This window comes from Trematomus bernacchii, unplaced genomic scaffold (assembly GCF_902827165.1).
Source record: "Trematomus bernacchii unplaced genomic scaffold, fTreBer1.1, whole genome shotgun sequence".
NCBI classification, from domain to species: Eukaryota; Metazoa; Chordata; class Actinopteri; order Perciformes; family Nototheniidae; genus Trematomus; species Trematomus bernacchii.
Genome location: NW_022988007.1, coordinates 4,966,240 through 4,978,911, shown reverse-complemented (window position 1 = coordinate 4,978,911; position 12,672 = coordinate 4,966,240).

Here is a 12,672-nt window from a genome sequence, read left to right as displayed (position 1 = left end):
TGATCCATCAAATAACATCTACAGATCAAGACGAAGCGAATGGAAGTACTCCCGGAGACCAAGCGTGGGGAAATGTTTGCGAAAAATGTGTGTGAAACTGGTGACCTGAGGAGAAAGGAGGATGAGATTCACAGCCATAGCTCAGTTTTTGGACACTTCACATACGTTTTTCGCAAACATTTTCACATGCTAGGTGTCCGGGAGTACTTCCTTTAGCTTCGTCTTGATCTGTAGGTGTGATTTGATGGATCGTTTCTCCATTTTGAGGGTGGATAAGACAGATAAATGTCCCGTTTCTCTACTGAGAAATCTATAGATTCACAGACATTGGTTTGTTTTCGGACATTTCACACACGTTTTTCGCAAACATTTCCCCACGCTAGGTCTACGGGAGTACTTCCATTCGCTTCGTCTTTATCTGTAGATGTGATTTGATGGATCGTTTTTCATTTTGATGGAGAAAAGAAAGGGAAATGTCCCGTTATTGTACTATATAGGAGACTTATGCTCAATGAGCTTTAGGCGACAGGGTGGCTTTGGTTGATAAGTTTCGCCCCTTGGCGTGGGAGGTCAGGGTTCGAAACCAACCTCTGGCAGTAGGAATGAATTGTTTTGAAATTATAGTGGATGTCTCAGATATTATATTGTTATATTATTATTATTAAATAATAATTTTTTTTGCTCATTGAGTAATAACTGTAATAATAATATAATATCTAAGACATCTACACTAATTTCAAAACAATTAATGCACACTGCCAGAGGCAGTTTAATATAGTCACACAAATTCTGTGTTTTATATTTAATAATTACAAAAGAAATAAAGCTATAATAACTAACCTAAATGTAGAGACTCGCACTCTTAATTCAACTAAATTATAATATATATATAATATATTATTATAATAATAATTATAATTGTTGTCTGAGAGGAGATTCGAACCCGGACCTCCCGCAGCAAGGAGCAAGGCTTACCCGTCTTCGCCACCCTGCCGCTTGAACATGGTTGAGGACAAGTCTGCTATATTGATTTCTCAGTCTGTCTTTTCTAAAGGCTGCGAATCTATATAGATTTCTCAGTACAGAAACGGGACATTTATTATATATAAATAATTATTTAATAATAATAATATAATATCTGACACATCCACTTTAATTTCAAAACAATTAATTCACACTGCCAGAGGCTGGTTTCGAACCCGGACCTCCCACGCCAAGGGGCGAAACTTATCAACCAACGCCACCCTGTCGCCTAAAGCTCATTGAGCATAAGTCTCCTATATAGTACAGTAACGGGACATTTCCCTTTCTTTTTCTCCATCAAAAATGAAAAGGATCCATCAAATCACATCTACAGATCAAGACGAAGCGAATGGAAGTACTCCCAGACGCCTCGCATGTGAGAATGTTTGCGAAAAACGTGTGTGAAATGTCCGAAAACGGAGCAATGTCTGTGAATCTATAGATTTCTCAGTAGAGAAACGGGACATTTATCTGTCTTTTCCACCCTCAAAATTAACAAATGATCCATCAAATAACATCTACAGATCAAGACGAAGCGAATGGAAGTACTCCCGGAGACCAAGCGTGGGGAAATGTTTGCGAAAAATGTGTGTGAAACTGGTGACCTGAGGAGAAAGGAGGATGAGATTCACAGCCATAGCTCAGTTTTTGGACACTTCACATACGTTTTTCGCAAACATTTTCACATGCTAGGTGTCCGGGAGTACTTCCTTTAGCTTCGTCTTGATCTGTAGGTGTGATTTGATGGATCGTTTCTCCATTTTGAGGGTGGATAATGTGTGTGAAACTGGTGACCTGAGGAGAAAGGAGGATGAGATTCACAGCCATAGCTCAGTTTTTGGACACTTCACATACGTTTTTCGCAAACATTTTCACATGCTAGGTGTCCGGGAGTACTTCCTTTAGCTTCGTCTTGATCTGTAGGTGTGATTTGATGGATCGTTTTCTCCATTTTGAGGGTGGATAAGACAGATAAATGTCCCGTTTCTCTACTGAGAAATCTATAGATTCACAGACATTGGTTTGTTTTCGGACATTTCACACACGTTTTTCGCAAACATTTCCCCACGCTAGGTCTACGGGAGTACTTCCATTCACTTCGTCTTTATCTGTAGATGTGATTTGATGGATCGTTTTTCATTTTTGATGGAGAAAAGAAAGGGAAATGTCCCGTTATTGTACTATATAGGAGACTTATGCTCAATGAGCTTTAGGCGACAGGGTGGCTTTGGTTGATAAGTTTCGCCCCTTGGCGTGGGAGGTCAGGGTTCGAAACCAACCTCTGGCAGTAGGAATGAATTGTTTTGAAATTATAGTGGATGTCTCAGATATTATATTGTTATATTATTATTATTAAATAATAAATTTTTTTGCTCATTGAGTAATAACTGTAATAATAATATAATATCTAAGACATCTACACTAATTTCAAAACAATTAATGCACACTGCCAGAGGCAGTTTAATATAGTCACACAAATTCTGTGTTTTATATTTAATAATTACAAAAGAAATAAAGCTATAATAACTAACCTAAATGTAGAGACTCGCACTCTTAATTCAACTAAATTATAATATATATATAATATATTATTATAATAATAATTATAATTGTTGTCTGAGAGGAGATTCGAACCCGGACCTCCCGCAGCAAGGAGCAAGGCTTACCCGTCTTCGCCACCCTGCCGCTTGAACATGGTTGAGGACAAGTCTGCTATATTGATTTCTCAGTCTGTCTTTTCTAAAGGCTGCGAATCTATATAGATTTCTCAGTACAGAAACGGGACATTTATTATATATAAATAATTATTTAATAATAATAATATAATATCTGACACATCCACTTTAATTTCAAAACAATTAATTCACACTGCCAGAGGCTGGTTTCGAACCCGGACCTCCCACGCCAAGGGGCGAAACTTATCAACCAACGCCACCCTGTCGCCTAAAGCTCATTGAGCATAAGTCTCCTATATAGTACAGTAACGGGACATTTCCCTTTCTTTTTCTCCATCAAAAATGAAAAAGGATCCATCAAATCACATCTACAGATCAAGACGAAGCGAATGGAAGTACTCCCGTAGACCTAGCGTGGGAAATGTTTGCGAAAAACGTGTGTGAAATGTCCGAAAACGGAGCAATGTCTGTGAATCTATAGATTTCTCAGTAGAGAAACGGGACATTTATCTGTCTTTTCCACCCTCAAAATTAACAAATGATCCATCAAATAACATCTACAGATCAAGACGAAGCGAATGGAAGTACTCCCGGAGACCAAGCGTGGGGAAATGTTTGCGAAAAACGTGTGTGAAACTGGTGACCTGAGGAGAAAGGAGGATGAGATTCACAGCCATAGCTCAGTTTTTGGACACTTCACATACGTTTTTCGCAAACATTTTCACATGCTAGGTGTCCGGGAGTACTTCCTTTAGCTTCGTCTTGATCTGTAGGTGTGATTTGATGGATCGTTTCTCCATTTTGAGGGTGGATAAGACAGATAAATGTCCCGTTTCTCTACTGAGAAATCTATAGATTCACAGACATTGGTTTGTTTTCGGACATTTCACACACGTTTTTCGCAAACATTTCCCCACGCTAGGTCTACGGGAGTACTTCCATTCGCTTCGTCTTGATCTGTAGATGTGATTTGATGGATCGTTTTTCATTTTTGATGGAGAAAAGAAAGGGAAATGTCCCGTTATTGTACTATATAGGAGACTTATGCTCAATGAGCTTTAGGCGACAGGGTGGCTTTGGTTGATAAGTTTCGCCCCTTGGCGTGGGAGGTCGGGGTTCGAAACCAACCTCTGGCAGTAGGAATTAATTGTTTTGAAATTATAGTGGATGTCTCAGATATTATATTGTTATATTATTATTATTAAATAATTATTTTTTTTGCTCATTGAGTAATAACTGTAATAATAATATAATATCTAAGACATCTACACTAATTTCAAAACAATTAATGCACACTGCCAGAGGCAGTTTAATATAGTCACACAAATTCTGTGTTTTATATTTAATAATTACAAAAGAAATAAAGCTATAATAACTAACCTAAATGTAGAGACTCGCACTCTTAATTCAACTAAATTATAATATATATATAATATATTATTATAATAATAATTATAATTGTTGTCTGAGAGGAGATTCAAACCCAGACCTCCCACAGCAAGGAGCAAGGCTTACCCATCTTCGCCACCCTGCCGCTTGAACATGATTGAGGACAAGTCTGCTATATTGATTTCTCAGTCTGTCTTTTCTAAAGGCTGCGAATCTATATAGATTTCTCAGTACAGAAACGGGACATTTATTATATATAAATAATTATTTAATAATAATAATATAATATCTGACACATCCACTTTAATTTCAAAACAATTAATTCACACTGCCAGAGGCTGGTTTTGAACCCGGACCTCCCACGCCAAGGGGCGAAACTTATCAACCAACGCCACCCTGTCGCCTAAAGCTCATTGAGCATAAGTCTCCTATATAGTACAGTAACGGGACATTTCCCTTTCTTTTTCTCCATCAAAAATGAAAAAGGATCCATCAAATCACATCTACAGATCAAGACGAAGCGAATGGAAGTACTCCCAGACGCCTCGCATGTGAGAATGTTTGCGAAAAACGTGTGTGAAATGTCCGAAAACGGAGCAATGTCTGTGAATCTATAGATTTCTCAGTAGAGAAACGGGACATTTATCTGTCTTTTCCACCCTCAAAATTAACAAATGATCCATCAAATAACATCTACAGATCAAGACGAAGCGAATGGAAGTACTCCCGGAGACCAAGCGTGGGGAAATGTTTGCGAAAAACGTGTGTGAAACTGGTGACCTGAGGAGAAAGGAGGATGAGATTCACAGCCATAGCTCAGTTTTTGGACACTTCACATACGTTTTTCGCAAACATTTTCACATGCTAGGTGTCCGGGAGTACTTCCTTTAGCTTCGTCTTGATCTGTAGGTGTGATTTGATGGATCGTTTCTCCATTTTGACTGGTGGATAAGACAGATAAATGTCCAGTTTCTCTACTGAGAAATCTATAGATTCACAGACATTGGTTTGTTTTCGGACATTTCACACACGTTTTTCGCAAACATTTCCCCACGCTAGGTCTACGGGAGTACTTCCATTCGCTTCGTCTTGATCTGTAGATGTGATTTGATGGATCGTTTTTCATTTTTGATGGTGGAAAAGAAAGGGAAATGTCCCGTTATTGTACTATATAGGAGACTTATGCTCAATGAGCTTTAGGCGACAGGGTGGCGTTGGTTGATAAGTTTCGCCCCTTGGCGTGGGAGGTCGGAGTTCGAAACCAACCTCTGGCAGTAGGAATTAATTGTTTTGAAATTATAGTGGATGTCTCAGATATTATATTGTTATATTATTATTATTAAATAATTATTTTTTTTGCTCATTGAGTAATAACTGTAATAATAATATAATATCTAAGACATCTACACTAATTTCAAAACAATTAATGCACACTGCCAGAGGCAGTTTAATATAGTCACACAAATTCTGTGTTTTATATTTAATAATTACAAAAGAAATAAAGCTATAATAACTAACCTAAATGTAGAGACTCGCACTCTTAATTCAACTAAAATATAATATATATATAATATATTATTATAATAATAATTATAATTGTTGTCTGAGAGGAGATTCGAACCCAGACCTCCCGCAGCAAGGAGCAAGGCTTACCCGTCTTCGCCACCCTGCCGCTTGAACATGATTGAGGACAAGTCTGCTATATTGATTTCTCAGTCTGTCTTTTCTAAAGGCTGCGAATCTATATAGATTTCTCTGTACAGAAACGGGACATTTATTATATATAAATAATTATTTAATAATAATAATATAATATCTGACACATCCACTTTAATTTCAAAACAATTAATTCACACTGCCAGAGGCTGGTTTTGAACCCGGACCTCCCACGCCAAGGGGCGAAACTTAACAACCAACGCCACCCTGTCGCCTAAAGCTCATTGAGCATAAGTCTCCTATATAGTACAGTAACGGGACATTTCCCTTTCTTTTTCTCCATCAAAAATGAAAAAGGATCCATCAAATCACATCTACAGATCAAGACGAAGCGAATGGAAGTACTCCCAGACGCCTCGCATGTGAGAATGTTTGCGAAAAACGTGTGTGAAATGTCTGAAAACGGAGCAATGTCTGTGAATCTATACATTTCTCAGTAGAGAAACGGGACATTTATCTGTCTTTTCCACCCTCAAAATTAACAAATGATCCATCAAATAACATCTACAGATCAAGACAAAGCGAATGGAAGTACTCCCGGAGACCAAGCGTGGGGAAATGTTTGCGAAAAACGTGTGTGAAACTGGTGACCTGAGGAGAAAGGAGGATGAGATTCACAGCCATAGCTCAGTTTTTGGACACTTCACATACGTTTTTCGCAAACATTTTCACATGCTAGGTGTCCGGGAGTACTTCCTTTAGCTTCGTCTTGATCTGTAGGTGTGATTTGATGGATCGTTTTCTCCATTTTGAGGGTGGATAAGACAGATAAATGTCCCGTTTCTCTACTGAGAAATCTATAGATTCACAGACATTGGTTTGTTTTCGGACATTTCACACACGTTTTTCGCAAACATTTCCCCACGCTAGGTCTACGGGAGTACTTCCATTCGCTTCGTCTTGATCTGTAGATGTGAGTTCGAAACCAACCTCTGGCAGTAGGAATTAATTGTTTTGAAATTATAGTGGATGTCTCAGATATTATATTGTTATATTATTATTATTATTAAATAATTTTTTTTTTTGCTCATTGAGTAAGCATATTGTGCCTCATATGTACAAGGTTAACATTGGAAGTTACGATGATATGTCCCAATGCGTCTCAATGTACATGTTACTCCAGCTGCATATCAGTTTACTCCACTCAAATGGCGCAAAACTCGCGTTCCATGGACAGACGTGTAATACACTCAAATTACAATAGATGGAGCTCTAGACTAATTTATAAAATTTGTAAAAAATGTTGTTAACACTCTGGGTGTGTGAGACGAGTGAACCAAAACGTAAAACCTCCGCAATTAAAACAGTTTAATCGAGTTTGAGCACTAATATACCCATGTTTTGAACACTTTAGCGGGGTAAATGTGTTATCTTTTCACCCTGGTCCTGAATTAAAACAGTTCACCCGACTTTAAACACTAATGTGCCCATGATTCAGACACTTATTCATGGGTAAATGTGTTATCTTTTCACCCTGGTCCTGAATTAAAACAGTTCCCCGACTTTAAACACTAATGTGCCCATGATTCAGACACTTATTCATGGGTCAATGTGTTCTCTTTTCCCCCCTGGGTGTGTGTGTGAGACAAGTGAACTGTGTCAGCCTGCAAACAAGCAGCAGTCTGCTGTCATTTGAAACATGTTCCCCGACTTTTTAACACACTTTTACCCACGTTTTGAGCCCTTATTCCTGGGTCAATGTGTTCTCTTCCCCCCCTGGGTGTGTGTATGTCTGCCTGGAAGTGTGATATGCTGCTTAAAGCAGTGATTCTGCTGTTTTTAGTTTATTGTACATTTAATAAATTAAATATGATTAATATGTACATTGTTCTGTCTATACTGACACGTTTATGTCCATAACTCCGGATGTTTATGTCGTCCAATGTACACTGTCTAAAAACGACAATAACGAGTTAATTAAAACATTTTGGCCGCTCATAGGCGGCCTGCCATGCGCACCTTGAGTCCCCGGGCCCCCTGACTTAAGCACACTGCCTTGGACAAAACCCCATGTGCATAACTGCCAGACAAGCGTGCCCTTGGTAACCTAAAAATATGAAAAGTGTCTGAGTGTCAGGAGTCCGCAGTTGGATGCTTAAGGGCGGACGGTAGACCACCACAAAATCCACCCCTTGTTAGTCTTACCAGGGGCACGAGGTTCTGGAGGGTGTGAATATCTGGGTTTAGTCCGCAGTTGGATGCTTAAGGGCGGACGGTAGACCACCACAAAATCCACCCCTTGTTAGTCTTACCAGGGGCACAAGATTCTGGAGGGTGTGAATATCTGGATTTAGTCCGTGGGGGAGTGCTTAACTGCGGGGGCCCGGGGACTCACGGTGTGCAATGTTATGGAGGTGCCACTGTTAGGGGGACAAGCTGGTGGTCATTAGTCCGTCCTTCGGGGCTCTGTGAGCGGGCAACGAGAGGTGATTTTCCCGGTCTCCGCCCTGGGGGTGTGAAATAAACAGAGTCCCACTGTTAGGGACTGGTGCTGGAGGTCTCTAGTCCGTCCTTCGGGGCTCTGTGAGCGGGCAAAGAGAGTTGGTTTTCCCGGTCTCCGCCCTGGAGGTGTGAATGCAGGTGCCTGCATTTAAACAGATTCACCAGTTTGTAACATTACTTTAGATCAGAGCCCTGTTTTATGGGTAAGACAGCGATGTGCTGTACCCTGGCTCTCTGGCTCTCTGAGACCCCGCTAAAAGCAGTGACTATGCTGCCTGCATTTAAACAGATTCACCAGTTTATAACATTACTTTAGCCCTGATCAGAGCCCTGTTTTCTGGGTAAGAAAGCGATGTGCTGTACCCTGGCTCTCTGGCTCTCTGAGACCCTGCTAAAAGCAGTGACTCTGCTGCCTGCATTTAAACAGATTCACCAGTTTGTAACATTACTTTAGCCCTGATCAGAGCCCTGTTTTCTGGGTAAGAAAGCGATGTGCTGTACCCTGGCTCTCTGGCTCTCTGAGACCCTGCTAAAAGCAGTGAGTCTGCTGCCTGCATTTAAACAGATTCACCAGTTTGTAACATTACTTTAGCCCTGATCAGAGCCCTGTTTTCTGGGTAAGAAAGCGATGTGCTGTACCCTGGCCCTCTGGCTCTCTGAGACCCTGCTAAAAGCAGTGAGTCTGCTGCCTGCATTTAAACAGATTCACCAGTTTGTAACATTACTTTAGCCCTGATCAGAGCCCTGTTTTCTGGGTAAGAAAGCGATGTGCTGTACCCAGGCTCTCTGGCTCTCTGAGACCCTGCTAAAAGCAGTGAGTCTGCTGCCTGCATTTAAACAGATTCACCAGTTTGTAACATTACTTTAGCCCTGATCAGAGCCCTGTTTTCTGGGTAAGAAAGCGATGTGCTGTACCCTGGCTCTCTGGCTCTCTGAGACCCTGCTAAAAGCAGTGAGTCTGCTGCCTGCATTTAAACAGATTCACCAGTTTGTAACATTACTTTAGCCCTGATCAGAGCCCTGTTTTCTGGGTAAGAAAGCGATGTGCTGTAACCTGGATCTCTGGCTCTCTGAGACCCTGCTAAAAGCAGTGAGTCTGCTGCCTGCATTTAAACAGATTCACCAGTTTATAACATTACTTTAGCCCTGATCAGAGCCTTGTTTTATGGGTAAGACAGTGAGGTGCTGTACCCTGGGTCTCTGGGTCTATGGGTCTCTGAGACCCTGCTAACAGCAGTGATTCTGCTGTTTTTAGCTCATTGTACATTTAACTAATTAAATATTATTAATATGTACATTATCCCGTCTATACTGACACATTTATGTCCATAACTCTGTATGTTTATTGAGTCCAATGTACACCGTCTAAAAACGACAATTGTGACTGAATTAAAACAGTTTGACAGCATTTTAACACTCATATAGCCATGTTTGCAGCCCTGTTCCCTGGGTAACAATTGAATTACCCTCTCCTGTTGAATTAAAACATTTCCCACAGCTTTAAACACTAATATACCCATGGGTGTGTGTGGCACCATCTGGTGGAACATTTGTGAATTACACTAAAATCCAAAACTTTAATGTTTTTTATCTTAGCGAAATAATGGTTTAATGACCCCAATGTAATGATCATTTATGATTCTGCAGATGTTGTCTACACGTGTATCACAACGGCTTATTTTTAGAGTGATTTGGAAAACTCGGTTAGCGAGGTTTATTTTTGTCAATATGAGATGCACTGTTTTCATGTCCCATGTACATATCTGTACATATGGCCTCACGCACTACCAACATATACTAACGTAGAGCTAGCTCGGGGCCGGTGTTAGCCTATTCCGCCTAGCATGGCTAGCTTGATCTACTGAGCAAATAAAAGTACATCTGAGACCATTATTGTGCAGATTAAAACCCCAGTGCATGTAGTTGATTTTACCTTCTTCGTGGTCGTCATCGTTGGCCACTGAATCCGCCGTTTGTAGTCCTGCCCGAGTTTCTTTATTTTTAGCCGGTGTGTGCCGTGGGGCTGTGCACATTCCCAGGTCGAGTGAAAGCTACTGAACTGGCTTCAGTAGCATTCCCTGGGTCACGTCCTCGGCGTAGATCTCCAGAAGCGCCGACACCTCCTCATCATTTCTTGATGCTTGCCATAACTGCTTTCAAAAACAAACCAACGCTCCGTCGGTGCGTTGGGATTTTGTAGCGAGGGAAAACAATGGCGTCTCCACACAACATTTTTCACAGTTGTACGGGCGTGGTTTGCAATTCGCCCAGCCAATCAGCACTGGGGCACTTTTGGGGCACTTTGCACCCTCAGGAAAGTACGCTCTCTCAGCCGGCTCTAAAGATGGGGGTAAAAGTACCCGAGATTAAGTACGATTTTTGGTGTGAACGCGACATAAGGGGTACTAACGGAACTAAACGCGAAAAGTACGGTGAAAAGTACTCCGGTGTGAACGTGGCTATTGTTATCAGTGAAAAGTAGTCTATACATCTCAAGACATCAGAAAATTGTTCTTTCAAGCAGGGACATGGGAAGTCAGTCAGAGTTGGGGGTGCAGGGGGAGGGGGGATGCTAGTGGAGCCTCACAGGTTGGGGTGCTGCAGCCCCCTCAGCACCCCCACATGCTTTCAAGTCTTGGTGACCATGGGGAAAAAAGAAAATATTTCAAAGCACCAAAATCAATATGTATCTACAATATTTACAAAAAAAGTAATGGTGTCAAGAAGGTTAGTTGTGCCATTCCTCAAACCAGTTTGTCAGAAACAAGCCAGAGGGCCCCAGTACACTGTCTACACCTCCAGTGCAGGCTCTGGCTGGCTTGCATGATCTAGCTACAATAAGAAAATATATACTTTTATGCATCCCCAACAACAGCCTCGGATTCGTCAACAGACTTAATGCAATGCTTAATGGGATGCATAACTAGATCTGTGATCTCTATATAACTCCTAGAACACCTACATCTACTTCCAACATGGATAGATGTTCATAAAAGACATCAGTGGCGGCCGGTCCATAGGGGCGCTAGGGGCGCCGCCCCACCTCTTCCCATATTACAAAATAAAAATAAAAATAAAAATAAAAATAAAAAATATATTTTAAAAAACATATATATTTTTATTTTTATTTTTAATGAACAAGGTAAATATTATATAATTGGTATCAGTAAAATGTATAATCTACAATAAAATATCGTTTAAAATTGTGTTACGATGTCTAAAGTTACTGATAAGTCACATGTTTCTTGCCTGGCCTTGCCCGTGTACCTTCTCTCGTCTGGGCGGAGCCCTCAACCAGTGCAGCAGCAGCCACTAGCAGCTGACTGTTGCTATCTGTAACGTGTAAACTATGCCGCGAAAACATAATTTCAGCCAATCAGCGTCGTCAAATATGATGGTCACAGGCAAGCGGCAAACTCTGGGGAAGAGCCGGGACGCCAATGCGGAAGTGCCACAAACTGCAGTTCATATATTGGCCGATAGGCGCTGACTGCAGAAAGGAGCAATTTCCATAGACCCCAATGTTAAAATGCCCAATTTCACAGCCTAAAAAAAACATGTTTCTACCTATGGATCCAATAAATATTATTATGAATATAGTTAGATTCCACCTTCATGATTATGAATCTGTGAGTGAATTGTTTTCTAACACGACCCTTTTATTTATATTAGGTCTTAAAGTTTTTGCATAAATTAGGGCGTGGTCACATTGAGTGACAGCTCTGTCAAGTCACTGCTGCTGTTAGCTTTTTGTCTCTCTGCTAGCTGCTCCGTCCGTGAAGCTACAGGGACTCTGCCTGGTCAGTTCATCCAGGGAACACAACTTGATCCCGGCCGTGTTTGTTTGTTCTTCATACTTATATATCGGACTATTGTGACTCACTCTGCGGTTAAAACAGACGGTGCATGAATGCCGTTTTGCGGTAAGTGAAATTCGAGTACTTTATTTATGTGTTTATGATTTTAATCAGCTACGTAATGAATGTTAAGGCTTGAGTTAGCGTGTAAGCGAGTGGTAGCTATATCGGTGCTAACGATGCTAATCGTATCCTCCAAGTTAACTTAAAACCATAGACTGTATATATAAAGGTTAAAATGAAATAGACAAGTGTTAAGCGTTAAGTGAGATAGTACTGTAGAACAAAAGGCTTCTGTTTGAGGTTGATAAAATAAGGTCATCCTTGTAACTTAGAGAGATATTTTATTATGTAGGTAGGAACTGTATGCATCGCTAAGGTTAATTTAAATTGGCTATGCTCAAGTATGTAGACAAGCTAACGTCGAAGTAGTGTATGTGAAATCAACCTCACAATAAGATGTGTGTATATTACAATTATTAATGTCATATTTCAAGATGATTACTTAGATATTACAATATGGTTGGTTGAGCTGGAGTTCATTATTGAGCTTACACGTTAACGTCACA